Below are 12,560 nucleotides of genomic sequence, written 5' to 3'. Positions count from 1 at the left end.
CACTTTCTTTAGCTACGGCAGCCATGATTTTGGCCTTGGCCTTTGCTTTTTCTTTGTCTTTCCTTAAATACACTTTCAATGCTTCTCTTAATAACTCATTTCTGTCCTTCTCTTGCCAATCTTCATTTTTTTCTAGTTTTCTCCATATATCTGGCCAAGATTTGGTAACAAATTGGACTTTTAGTAGCACTTGACCTTCTGTGGTGTCTGGGTCTATTCTAGAGTACAATTGGAAGTTCTGCTTTGGGCGATTAAGCCAAGCAGCAGGAGCTTCATCCTTCTCTTGTGCCCCCTCAAATTCAGTATTAGTTCTAATACTAATTTGGTATTAGTTCCTTTGGGAAATGACTCTTTGATCCCTCATATTATCAAAGACCTATATTCCATCATGGCCTTCCTCCTTTCCTCCTGGTTAGGGTTCCAGCTGGGATCTGTCAGTGGCAATTTCTGTTCACCTGATGGCACTTGGGGTCCCGGACAGTTCTCTTTCTCCCAAATTCTTATGCCAGCCGCCCTAATCATCTGGACCTCTTCTGGGGAAAATGATATCTTTAGAATGGAATTCATCTCCCCCCCAAGTGTAGATATTTGGGCCTAAGAATTGATCCACTTGGTTGGCTATGCCCACTGGGTCCTCAACTAAATGCCCTAACTCTTTCTTGAATCTTCTCACCTCAGAAGCTGTTAGAGGAGCATTCACAAAGCCAACACCTCCCACTACTTCTCCTATAGGAACTTCTCTGAGGGGAAAAAGTCTCTCTGCCTTGGAGGTCTTGGATCTGGTACTACAGTACGGCCCATCTTCAGACGCCATGCTACTCATTTGAGGGATATCAGGGTTACCCTGAACTTTCTGCAGATCAGCAGGTGTATTTGGTGATAGCTGTTTATCGGGCAAGGAGACATTTGTGTCCCAACTAGGAGGAGGTAAAGGGACAGCAATAGGAGGGGGAGAAGAGCTTGGGTACATTTTAAGTGGAGCTGGAGAAGGGGTGGAGAATGCAGCAGGTGGAGTAGGCAGGCACTTGTGGTGGTGCAGAAGGAACTGGAGGAGCCGAAGGGGGTGGTGAGGGAGTGGTTACTAGGGGAGATACTGGGTCTACCATAGGGGAAGCCTAGGAGGTGGAAGGAGGAATTTGAGCAGGCGGTAATGAGATGGCAGCTGGGGGAAGAATCGGACCTGCCATTTGAGGTGCCCAAGGAAGAGGATTATAAGGTGGAGGGGCTGGAGGCAAATAATCCAGGGGGTCCCATCTTTTACCAATTCCAGGATCCTCTCCTTCATTCCCCTCTTTCTTCTTCTGTACCTTACAAATTCGCACCCTTCATCGCCAATAGCGTTCTTTAACCAGCAAGCTACATACAATAATTGCTCAGGATCGGTATCTCCTCGAGCTGTCAGACAATGACTCAGTTGTTGGCTCATCCACTTGTCCCTTGTCCCACACCAAGGCCATCCTCCTTGCACCTCTAATTCTGGCCAGACTTCTACACAATACTGGATCATCTTCACCTTATCTAATCCCTCTGTGGCCTCTATAGAATGACATTTCTCTAACAGTTCCCCCAAGGGGCTATTGGGAGGTATATTCCTCAGTCTCTTGCTTGTCTTTTTACTATTACACCCTCCAATTTTTCAGGTCTCAACAGAAAAAATCCCAAAGGTGCCTCTACTGACAGGTAATCTCAAGAAAAATTTATTTGCCTGATGCTCAGGACTTTACACTGAAACAACTGCCTGATCTCTAGATTGCCTAACTTTACTAATGTCAGGTCTTATATCTATCAGGACCTGAAAACACGAAAGCCTGGCGTAAGAAGCCGGTTCGTGCCTGACTCCCCTCTGTCAGGAAAAACAACTGCCTGATTTCTAGTTTGCCTAACCTTCCAAATGTCAGGCCTCACCGTATCAGGACTTAAAAACAAACCCCAGCTTCCTTCGCTGGGATATGTGCCTGACCCCTTTGTCAGGACTGAATTTGCCTGCAGGGCTTGTGAGCTTGCCCGAACCCTCCTTGGGACTTGCAATCTGCCTGACTTCCCTCTGTCAGGCCTTTTGGGGGTGCGTGGCACTCATACAACTATTTCCTCCGCACGCCCGGAGGGGGGGCCCTCTCTCCCCCTTAGGAGACCCCTTAGGGCCTTTACTGATACAGAAAAGAGAACCATTAATGACAATGACTCATAATTATCATAACAAACAGGTAGCACTTTAGCAGCAACACTGGCCTGACTAGTTTTTGTAACTTTTTTCTCACAAAAAAAATTGGCAGATTTTTTGCCTATAAACACTCCTGAGCCTCTTCTCCAGACTGAACAAACCCAGCTCCCTCAGCTACTCCTCATGGGCCATGTTTTCTAGAGCCTTCGTGAGCCTTGCTGCCCTTCTCTGGCCACACTCAGCCCCTCAATGTCCTTTTTCCCGAGGGGCCCAGAGCTGGACACAGCACTCGAGGTGTGGCCTCAGCAGTGCCCAGCACAGAGGGGCAGGCGCTGCCTGCTCCTGCTGCCCACACTGCTGCTGATCCAGGCCAGGTGCCATTGGCCTCTTGCCCCCTTGGGCACACTTTGGCTCACCCTGAGGCGGCTGGTGACCTGAAGGATGTGCCACTTGGCCTTGTGGAACCTCACGCCCTTGTCCTCGGCCCATTGATCGAGTCTGTCCAAGTCTCCCTGCAGAGCCTTCCCGTCCTCCAGCAGATCCACACTCCCACCCAACTGGGCATCTGCAAATTTACTGAGGGTGCTCTCAGTGCCCTCCTCCAGATCATCAATAAAGATGTTAACCAGGACCAGCCCCAAAACGGAGCCCTGGAGAACACATTTCAATGCAGCTCAGTTTGCATGGTCTGCAGTTGGAGGCTGCAATGTCCCCACAACAGAAAGAGCTGCCATCCCTTGGCATTGGCCACACACACAGGTGCAGGAAAAAAACCTTTTACTAGGTGAATATGGCTGACAGAACTGAGCTCTCAGGCACACCCTCCCTTTCCCTAATGACCCTGAACTCAAGAAAAGGGATTTCACCTCCCAGCTCTTTGCACCATTGGATCCTCACACCATCAGAGCTCCACCAGCCTCTCTCATCCTTTTGTGCCTTCTCCCCACTCAAGCTGATGAGCAGCTTTGATAAGAAAAAATGCAGTTCTGCTGCCAACAAGCTGAGCCAATTTGCAAATGCAACTTACCCTGCCAAACACAGCTACTGCCTTTTTCTATCAGAGGTGAGTCATCAGAAGGAATGAAAATGAGTTGCATTTTAAACCAAAGAGGGAAAGAAAGGAAAGCACTCACAGAGGATTTGGCAAAGCCAAGAGATGCCAGTGTGGCTTATCCTGTTGGCTGCTCAGTTATTGCAGCCCTTTGCTACTTTACCATTTGTCTTGTTTGGAGATTGTGCTCAGATCATTCAGTTATGGGTGCAGGAGAAATTTAAAAAATCATAGCTGATTACAAAATAATACAACTTAGGAAAATTTAAATAGATTGTGAAGTATTTACATCAGGGTGATGACAGTTACCCAATAGAGACCAAAATAAGCCCTTTTAACAAAACTTCATTTCTATCCTTGTTCCTCAAGCCCTACTATCCATTTCTTTGGCTGATGTAGTATAATGTCAAAATACTCTTCAATATCATGTATTGTTTATACTTTGCAACACTTCTGTTGTGTTTTCTAAAAGATCTGGGTATTTTTTAGTTTGAAAAAAAGATCTATTATTTTGGTATCAACACTGCAGTTATGTGTTTCCTTTTGGTACTCAGCTGAAGAAATAAAGAAAAAAAAAGAGCAGAAAAAATAGCAGAGGTGGATAGTAGATCACAAGGAGCAAAGTTACAGGAGATGAGTACATTACTACTGCCACTGCTTAAGAGCATCTCTCACAAAAAGCAGACTGGCTACACTGTCCCAACTCCATCATTTCAACTCTCCGTGACTTGTTTCTTGCTTTGCAAAGCTGAGCTGATCCATTTTTACCTAATATGAATAACAACTAGTAATACACACTTACAGTTCTCTTGTATTACTGCAACAGCACTAGGTCCGCTTTGAATTTTTTAGGGCAATTGTAATGCCATCCCTGAATTTAAACAGGTTCAAGATATTATTTGTAGCTTATTCTTGAAGGTAATTTGTAGCAAAAGTCAAAAAATTATTGCAGATGTTCAGTAACTGGACTGTTACGTGTATGGGATGCACACGATGATTTAAGTACTGCTTCATTCTGTGTGACTCCAGGCTTTGAAAAAGAGTAATCCCACTTGGCATTTGGGCTCCCTTTGGTCTCAGGAATTATGGATCCAGAGTAACTTGTTAGAAGCTTGTGAAAAAATGTCTCTGAAGTTTACAGCAGAGCTGAAGTGTACAGAAGGATGAGAATTCAATGAATAATTCAATGAATACTAAGTTTGAAATGCATATCCAGTTATCCTACTGGCTATGTCCAGTTACTATCCACTGTTACAGTACAGTGCACAATATCACCAGGAAAATTGTGAATGTCATCTTCAGACCGATCTATTAACACATTTTGGTTTTGATCAAAGTTACTTTCTACAAATTACCAAGCTGTTTTGCCTTTTTGAGGCTCTTGCTTTTTTCGTGTTAAGTATTTACATGTATAACACAGGTGGCTCCTCTGTCTTGGTTTGGAAAGACAGGTGTTTGCTAAGGAAGGCAGGAGCCTTTCTTGAAATGGAAAAATGTAAATCCCTTCCTTCTGAATTATCATGAATTTTAAATTAAGGGGGGCTCTCAGGTAAGAATATGGGAGCAGGAAAACAGTTCTTTATTAGGGAAGAAAATAAAAAGATAAAATAAACAATGCAGTAAACCAAAACAGCACTGACAGAGTCAGAATACAACCTGACACCCTGTGGGTCAGGGTGTTGGTAGCAGTCCAATTGGAATTGTGGCTGCAGCCCTCCTGGAGTGTCAGGTGTGGTTCTGTTGGAGCAGGGATCCTGTAGAAAGGTGTAGTCTTCCTCTGAAGATCCACTGGAAGAGGCAGCTGCTGTTCCTCTGGGAAATCCAGAGGAGAAGCTGTGCTGGTGTTCCAGAATTTCAAGATTATATCCGGGTAGGAATGCTTGGCTCCTCCCTCTGGGCGGAGCATCTCCCAATGGGATGCTGTAGTTCTTCTCAGCCATGCAGTGACATTCAATAGCCCATTATCAGCAGACGTCTCCCCTGGAGGGAGGATTGGCTGTGGAAGAGATAAGGAAAACTGCCCAATTAACAGAAGACAACTGGCATACAGGTGGCAAATAGAATCCAAACTGCTTGGCAATCTGGTATATCCTGAATCTGATCAAGGAACCGAAAAGGAGCTTTTAGATTTTCTAAGCTGAGGTCTGTTTTGCCTGTTTCTGAAGCTGCAGTCCAAGAGCAGTGACAGAAAGGTTGCTGCTCTGGGAGCATGCTTCTAGCTTGAATTTAGGCCTGAAGGCATTGTACCAATTTACAGCTCTTACAAGAGCTCTGTCACTGCACAGAATTTCCATAGGCATTACAACACAAAGAACTCCCTTTCCCCCCACAAGCTCTTGATGCAGCTTTCTGTACCACCCTGGTTATGTCCTCGGTGAGGGGCCTTTCTGCAAAAGGAGAAGGAGACTCTTTAGCATAATTGTGTTTTCTGTGGAGTGTTTTATCATAGTCTATTAATATTCCCTTTTCCTCAGTTCCATAGCTGCTTACTACTTTCTAACTCATTGATTTTAATAAACCAATTAGGCATGCTGCTGTATTCTATTCTACTCTCCCTGTATTCTTTTCTACACTCCCTATGGAGGAAAAAAAATTGCCCATAAAACCTATATGCAACAACTGCCTCAATCCAATGAAATGCAAGAGGAAACAAATGCCCAAAGAGCAGAAATCCCCAAACATGTCACATCCAGTCACGGAGAAGCTCATGGGGCAGAGCCATGTGGCTGGAGTATGTGTATTGCACCCTGTATTGTTAATTGACTGATGCTGAGTATTTCAGCAGGTAACTTCCAGGGCTTCCAGGACTGTCCTGGTGGCTGTGATCCCAAATTACTCATCCGTAGCAAGTGAACAAGAGCAGCCTCTAGGAACAAGGGCGTTTCTGAGGCTCTTGCTTGCTGTGGCGGCAGGGTGGCCGTGGTAAGGGCGCCACAACCTTCCTGAAGAGCCTCCTAAGAAGGACAGCTCAGGGGCACAGGCACATCCTCCTCCCAGAGCAGCGTGTGATGTTCAGCTTCCTTCTTCAGGTGACACGGAGAAAAAAGGCTGGAGCTCTGCATGGCATTCCACAGAGAAGAAGCCTTTATTAAGAGCAGGGCACTCTGCATAGGGAGCCAGGGACAGAAACTCTCAGAACCAGTGAAAAATGGGATTATATAGGGAAGGCAAGGGGCGGGACAAAACTGGTAACCAATGGGATAAGGGCTTAGGGGCAGAACACAAAGGGAAGGACCGATGAGTACTGGGGGATCAACATAAAGTTGCAAAGGCAGCTGGGGGTCATATTTGCTCGCCCAACTAAAAAGTCAGTGGGTCAGGAGTTGGCCCTCCAGGGGAGTACAGCAAGCTCTTCTCTGGCTGGATCTCTGGCCCCCACAACTCCCCCTTCTTTATTTAATAAAAAATCTTCTCCTAGAGACCTTGCGAGTAACTTCTTAAAACAGCTGAACATGTATAAGAAAATAACAACATTTAAAAGGACCAAAAAAATATTTCTTAAGAGATCTCAGGATCTCTAGCTGGTCAGAGTGACCCTGATATACGTTAGAAAGTCTCTTCTCCCAGCCTGGTGCTCAAAGAAGGAGTCAGAGCTCTTCCATTCTTGGTCTCAAGGTTGTTTATTGTATCTTATCTATAAAATTCTTTCTCCTGTCCTGATGAGGTCCGCTCAGCAAGACAGTCAGAGGCATTCTGCCTGCCCCAAGGTGGTGTTATCTTTTTATACTAAAAACTACATGTACGATATTTACAATTATTTTCCAATACCTATCACCTATGTTAGACTGTGAGCATCTACTCTAGACCAATCTAAAAGTGTCAACATCATAACAGAAGATGGAGGCCAAGAAGAAGAAGAAGAAGGAGAAAGGCTGGACACGCCCCGATTGCTCCAACTTGCCCCCTGAATCCCCATCTAGAAACCCCAAAAATGTATTTTTCACCCCATGATAAATTCATTTTCATTCTACTTAAAACTTTCATGGCTCGCAATTCTTCATATAAGGTTGGTAATCGTTTTATCCAAGGGCTAAATTAAAGGCACAGGGGTCTTAGGCTCTGTGCCAAGGTCTCTGTGCCCCCTGGACAGGGGCTCGAGTCCTCCAGGGCAGCCAGAGGAATTTCCTGTGTTCTGACAAGTAGCCCTGTTGCAGTCCCTGCATACAAGAGTTTACTTGATCACTTTGATGCCAGGGAGCACCAAGAACTTGAACTTTCCTGGAGTCCAGCCCTGCCTGCCTATCACGGAGCAGAGGGAAAAGATGAAGAACCTGGGTGGTGGTTGAGCCAAATTGGCATTTTCCCATTTCTGATTTCCTCCCAGCTTTTGCAGCAGGGCGACAACCCCATGGCTGCAAAGCACTTCCTTTTACAAGGCACATGCAGACCTCACTGGAAGGGGCTCTTGAAGGAGCTGCTGCAGTTGGCAACAGGAGCTGTTGTTGAATTTTTCATGTTGCTTAACCCCCCCTGCCAAATGCCATCAAGAGGCTGAGAATGGACACAAAAAGATTACCCTGGAGAAAGGGAGGCCAAAAGCTTGGAAAAGGAGGAAAGAAACGCTCTGATGATGACGATGACAAAAAAAACCCAAACAAATTTATTTTGACCGCAAATGAACACCGGCCACCCTCCAGCCCTCCCAGGCTGGCAGGCCGAGCGGTGCCGTTCCCATGGCATGAGGTGCTGGCAGCCTGCGGAGAGAAACCAGAGAGCCACGGTCAGTGGCAGCAGGCTCCCGTCCCCCTGTCCCGCCATGGCCTGTGCCTGGGCCAGGCTGCTGGCTCTGCTCAGAGCCCAAACCTCCCGACCCATTCTCTGTTGTTAGAGAAGGGCAGCGTGGCAGGCCACGTTCCACCTCCTCTGCTTAATCATGGCACAGCAACCTCCTCAGCAGCTACAAGAGCAGGATGCCCGTGTGCCCGCTGCCATCTGCCCGGAGCCCTTCTGCCAGCCGAGCTGTGGAGCCGGGTGCCCACCTCTGGAGAGCTGCTGCCAGGAGAGGAGCCGATCCCAAACCAGGTCCTCGTCCTTCTGGAAGGGGCTGTCCCCGCAGACCGTGGCCCCTGGGGCAGCGCTGGCACTGGACGCGCTCCACGGACGCTGCAGGCGCTTCCCTGTCCGGTCTGGGCACCAGGTGTAATCCTCCTGGGAAAACAAAAGAACAATTGCATGAAAGCCAATTCAAAACAAGACCTGGAAACAAGAAAAAGCACAAAACCTGTCACCGTTTCAGAGGCCTGAGGAGGGTCTGACCACTCCATGTGAGAATTAAACCTGTCCAGGGGTGGGGAAAATCCCCACCTTTCCTGCCCGTAAACGCACCTCTTCCTCAAGGGCCTGCAGAGCAGACCAGCTGGGTCTGCACGGCTTCAGAACCCATCCCCCCCTCTGCTGCCCCCCATCCACATGGATGGATGCTTTTGTCAGGCTGGCTGCCCCCACCTCAGCCCGTGCCAGGCTGGCTGGCAAAAGCTGTCAGCGAGGCCAGGAGCCAGCTCCCCTTCCACAACATCCGTCCCCTGTCCCGCCAAAAAGCAGCTCAGCGGCCAGCAGAAAAATTAATATTCCCCAGCACCGCCGAGCAGGGAACCTCCGGCACGTGGCCAGGCCGGGCCCTGCCGTGTCTGGAAGCACCAGCATCCCCCCGCCCCTGCGCCAGCTGGGGACTCATCTTGATTTCATCGGAGTGCAGAGCGTGTCCTTCAGGCAGGGGCCGCAGACAAAACCAATTGGCTCTGCCCCGCCAGCGGCCAGGTCCAGGATGGTGTTCCCAGCTCCACGTCGTGCTCCAGAAGAACATGCCAGCTGTGCCTTGGCTTGCGGGGACATCACGATGCCATTGAGCTGCAGGGGGATGTTTCATCTGTCCCAATCTGTGTCACCTTCACTGCACTGCCACCACTTCTCCAATAGGACGGGCAGTACGGAGCCGCTCCCTCCACAGCTCGTGAGGACCAGCGGAAGCAGCATCTCCTCGGCTGCGCTCTCTCCTCCGCGCCGCGGCCGCAGGGAAATGCTCCGGGGTTTTCTTCCAGTGCCACGAGAAGCGTGCCGCTGCTGCTTGCTGGGCTCCTGGATTCTACTGTGCTCAGGGATGCATCTCTGCTATCTCCTGGGCCAGGCAGGGCTCCTGCAGCCAAGAATGCTCAAAAAGGTCCTCCAAGCATGGCCTGTGTGTGGGGTCCATTGATAAACACCACCTGATGAGGTTCTGGCACTCTGCAGAGAGAAACCAGAAGGCTCCTGTCCATGCTCTCCCACATTCCACAGTGCCCAGGCAACACCAGGAGTGCTCAGAGCTGCACCCAAAAGCTTCCTATTGATCCTCTCTTGCGGAGGACACCAGCACAGAGGCACAGGTGCCACCTCCTCCAGCTAAGCCCAGGAGATCCACCTCCTCACCAGCTGCAAGAGCAGAATGCTTATGTGCCAGGTGCCCCTCCCAACCCCGTTCTTCCCCTCGTGCCTTGAAGGCGCATCCCCACCTTGAGACACCGGGGACGGGAAGATGAGCTGGCCCTGGACGATGTCCTTGTTGGTGCGGAAAGGAAGGTGCCCGCAGACCAGCTCATAGAGCAGGATGCCCAGGGACCAGATAGTGGCTGGCTGGCCATGGTAGCAGCCAAAGAGGATCCACTCTGGTGGGCTGTACTCCGGCGTTCCTATGGGACACAGGCGCAGCTCATCAGGCCCATGCTGCTCCCTCCTGCCTTCCTTCCCTCCCTCCCAGCCAGCTCCCGTTCCACAACAGCCAGCCCCTGCCCTGCCAAAAAGCAACTTGGCTGCAGCTGGCTGAAGAAGGATTCCCCCTCTTTCCTTCCCCCCTCTTCCCCCTCTGCCAGCAAAGCGGGGAACTCAGCTGCCCGGCTGGGCCCCGGCTTGGGCTCACCTGACATCCGGGTGTAGAACGTGTCCTGGAGGATCGTGCCGCAGCCGAAGTCGATGAGCTTCGCCTCGCCCGTGGCCCGGTCGACGAGGACGTTCTCGGCCTTGATGTCGCGGTGCAGGACGCCACGGCTGCTGCAGTGCTGCACGGCCTCCAGCACCTGGCGGAACAGCCCCTACGCCACGGGCTCCGTCAGGAACCGCCGCTCGTGCAGGAAGTACCAGGGGTCCTCACTGTGCTGCGGACGCTCCATGACCAGGGCGAAGCCCTCGGGCACGTCGAACCAGTCCAGGAGCCGCACGACACCGTGGAAGCCAGGCCACGACACCATCCACAGCAGCGCCAGCTCCAGGGGCACAAGGGCGCCGTTGCGCTGCGGGGGAACCGCGATGCCGTCAGCGGGGCCGATGCTGCGCCGCGCCTCAGGCAGCCCGTGCCCGGCCCCGCCGCGGCTCGCCATGGCCCGGCCCGGGGCGCTGCGCGGCCCCCGCTCACTCCACGCTCGCTGCCCTCGCAGCGTTCCGGCTGCCACCCTGCCAGGCCTCGCCTCAGCCCCGCCCGGCCCGCCCCGCTGGCTCCTCCCCGCTGGCTCCTCCCCGCCGGCTCCTCCCGCTGGCCCCGCTCACTCACCAGCCGCGCCCACTCCGAGATGCGCTCCGGGACACTTGCTTGATGGCCACCTGCGAGCCAAGGTGAGCAGTGGGCTGAGCTCGTTGCCCACCGCCCGCTGCCCGCCGCCTGCCGCTGCCCTGCGAGCCAGCCCCGTCTCTTACCGGGGCGCCGTCGGCGAGCCAGGCCCCGGAGTAAACGCTGCCGCAGCCGCCGCTGCCCAACAGCGGGCCTTGCCGGTAGAGCTGCTCCAGGGGAGGCTTCTCCGCCCGTGCGGGCGGCACTGCGCTCCCGCTCTTCTGCCCGGGGCACCCGCCTGCCCAGCGCGCTGCTGCTTGCCGAGCCGCCCCAGGCTGTGGCGGCTCGGGGCCGGCGGCCGAGCTGGTGAGCGGCGGAGCTCGGAGCAGGGAAGCTGCTGGCCACGCTCTCGGCCATGGGGCGGGAGCTGGGCGGCAGCGGAGCGGCTGCGGGCGGAACCGCGGCAGGGGCTTCGTTCGGGGCCGGGGCCTCGGCCGGGGCTGGGCCAGAGCCCGCGCCAGGCTGAGCCAAAAGACCGCGATGCTCCGCCAGCACCAGAGCAAGCAGCTCTTCCTGTGGCGCCACAGCCGCTACGGAGAGAGCCCAGCCCAGGCGGAACCACGGCGGGCCGGGCAGGGGCGGGGACGGGGTGGCCCCACCAAGGGGCACCTTGCGGGACGCGGCATCAGCCGGGCTGGGAGAGGCGGAACATGGACGGCACGGCCCGGGATGGGACGGGACGGGAATACAGTGAGTGGGAGGGAGAAGGGGATGCGGAGCAAGGGAAAAGTCGAGCTGAAAACCGATCAAGAGAAGCGCTGCTGCTGCTGCTGCTGCTGCTGCTGCTGCTGCTGCTGCTGCTGCTGCTGCGTCTGCTGCTGCTTCTGCTGCTGCTGCGGAGCCGCCGGAGCTCGCGGCCGTTCCTCCGTTGCCCCGCGAACCCAATGGAGGAGCCGCCGCGCGCCCCAAGGAACGAAAGAGAGAAACAAACAAATCACACCCCAAAGTCATTCCTATTAGAGAAGTAACCAAAGAAAACAGTGTAGCAATAAAGAAGAGTGTTGGCTTGTGGCTTCTTTCTTCTTTGCGTGAGACAAAACATTTCATGGGTGTGATAAACGAGTTCACTGGATTTAAGGATCATACAATTATTATTTTTTTATTATTATAATTATGCAAGCAAGAATAAGCAAAGTCCAGCGCTGGGCAGCCGGGAGTCTCCGCTCCTCTAGGCTCGCACCGTTCCTATCCCCAAGGTTCGCCTTTTATTGCCTTCTTCTCCCGGGTTCAGGGATGATGTGGTCTGTCTTTTGCGCTTCCCCGTTCAGTTGCTAGGGGGTCTTTTTCTGCCTTCTGGTGGTCGTGGGATGAAGGCTCCAAGTCCTCCTCTTTTAACCGCTGAGTGAACTTTCCCTTATAAGGCATATCTATACAGTGGAATTTTCAGAACACTATACGATTCCTGCAAGCCTAAGCAATTCTTGTGAGTTTAAGGATTGTTGTTACAGCCTTCCTCTGTGACCTCTGGGTGAACTTTTCCTTATAAGGTATATCTTTACCATGGAATTCCCAAAGCACTATATGATTCCTGCAAGCCAAGCAACCATGTGTGGCTGCACATTTAAGAATCAAGCGGTATTAGCTATTTAGTTATTGCTTTTATATTGTATAATTATTTAGCTATTGATTTAATTAATGAACAAACGTACTGCTACTTATTACATTCAATTTGTGTTGAATTGGGGCTGGGTTGGGAATTGTTGTTTTGGGGAGAGTTGATGGGTGTTTGTTGTGGGTCCTGGGGAGGGGAAGTCCAGGGTTTGGTGGGGGTG

At 51.7% G+C, this 12,560-nt stretch overlaps 2 pseudogenes; one reads left to right on the top strand and one right to left on the bottom strand.

Moving 5' to 3' along the window:
* LOC136570539 (serine/threonine-protein kinase pim-1-like) overlaps positions 1-12,560 on the top strand; it is a 51,926-nt pseudogene that overhangs the window by 38,195 nt on the left and 1,171 nt on the right.
* On the bottom strand, positions 9,304-11,414 carry LOC136570405 (serine/threonine-protein kinase pim-1-like; annotated as a pseudogene).

The sequence above is a fragment of the Molothrus aeneus genome, unplaced genomic scaffold, assembly GCF_037042795.1.
Source record: "Molothrus aeneus isolate 106 unplaced genomic scaffold, BPBGC_Maene_1.0 scaffold_34, whole genome shotgun sequence".
Lineage (NCBI taxonomy): Eukaryota > Metazoa > Chordata > Aves > Passeriformes > Icteridae > Molothrus > Molothrus aeneus.
Note: the sequence above shows the minus strand (reverse complement) of the source record. Positions and strands in the feature narration are given on the sequence as shown.